Genomic DNA, 1,686 nt, shown 5'->3' with positions numbered 1-1,686 from the left:
CAAACAGACAAAAAATGGTTTTTTTTTATGAGATGACAATTCATAATTTGATATACATATAAAATTACTTTATACTGTTAGTATACTCAAAATTAAATTTATATTTTCATTTGTTAAAGTATATACATAAAATATGATACTAACTATAGAGATGTGACAATTAATTAACCAGAAAAGCATATTGTTATGAAGTTTTAAGTGCCTTAGTTAACAAAACCTGTTGTTAAATGATGTCATTAAAGAATGACGACATGATACCCATCACCAATCACCAGAGTAGAACAATGGAAGATGCTGGAAGTAACATTTGATGACGCCATGTTGGTAGTATTCTTATCAATTTGGAATACTTACTCTTATAAGGCAAAGAATATTATTTGATATTTATACCTTCCAATCCAATCACAAATGCAAAGCATATAGAATGTATATTCTCATCCACATAGTGCTTTGACACACACACATTAAGAATTGGTTCCACACAAATAGATGTGAATGTGATGGAGCATCATTGCAAAGAACACACAAACATCAAATTGCATTGCAAATATAAAAAACTTCATAGAATAAACATGTGTCTATTTTAATTTGTAAGTTACTACTTTAAACAGTTTAATGTCCTAATGTCTTTAATTGGAAAAGACATGTCAGGGTCCACCATTTATTGTTGAGATTCTCACACGTTGGTTTCATGTCTTATGGCTATTCAACATGCATGTGATTGATTATTCTCCCTCTAATCTAAGGAAGTTTATTCAACATTTGTACAAGGTGGAAACTCAGGTGCAGTTGACTTCACGTGAAGTTGATAGTTGAGAGCCGTTAGATGGTTTGACTGATTTGACTAAATTTTCATCTAACAACTTTTATTTATCAACTTCACGTAAAATTGACTGCACCTGAATTTTCACCTTTATATAATCAAACCATTACTAGAACCTAAGCAAGAATCCATACTTAACATTTTTCACAATCATCGCTTTACCCATGGTTTGGTGGTTCAATTAGTATCGAAAAAGTTTTTAAATTTTGACACTATTTCTTGGATTTAATGTTTAAATTAGTCTTTAAAATTATGCTCGCATCTCAATTTGATTTTTAAAGTACTCAATTTAGTTTTTAATTTGACATCTGTGACTTATTAATTTCTAATCATGTTTTCGTCACAAAATCATTAACGACGGATAGGTTGAACTTCTTAACGATTATTTCACGTGGTCATTGAAATTTTTTACTTCAATTTATTTTTTAAAAGTTTTTTAAAATTTTTAAGTGAAATCAGGATTAAAATTTTAATTATCACTTTAAATAGTCATTAGAAAATGATTTTTAATTTAGTTTTTAATTTGACATCTGTGACTTATTAATTTCTAATCATGTTTTCGTCACAAAATCATTAACGACGGATAGGTTGAACTTCTTAACGATTATTTCACGTGGTCATTGAAATTTTTTACTTCAATTACTTCAATTTATTATTAAATTGAAAAATTTTAAAAATTAAATTGAAATGTAAATAATATAATTTCACGAACCAATATAAGTATTAAGTCCTATTTCTTGCGTATTGCGTAGTGAAGAATTAATGGCATCGTGTTTGACATATATATATTGTGGACAAAAAGTAAAATACCCAGATGAATTATATGTGATGTCATGTTTATAAATTTTTAGAAAAATTATTAT

Source organism: Arachis ipaensis, chromosome B07, assembly GCF_000816755.2.
Source record: "Arachis ipaensis cultivar K30076 chromosome B07, Araip1.1, whole genome shotgun sequence".
In the NCBI taxonomy this organism is placed as follows: domain Eukaryota; kingdom Viridiplantae; phylum Streptophyta; class Magnoliopsida; order Fabales; family Fabaceae; genus Arachis; species Arachis ipaensis.
Note: the sequence above shows the minus strand (reverse complement) of the source record.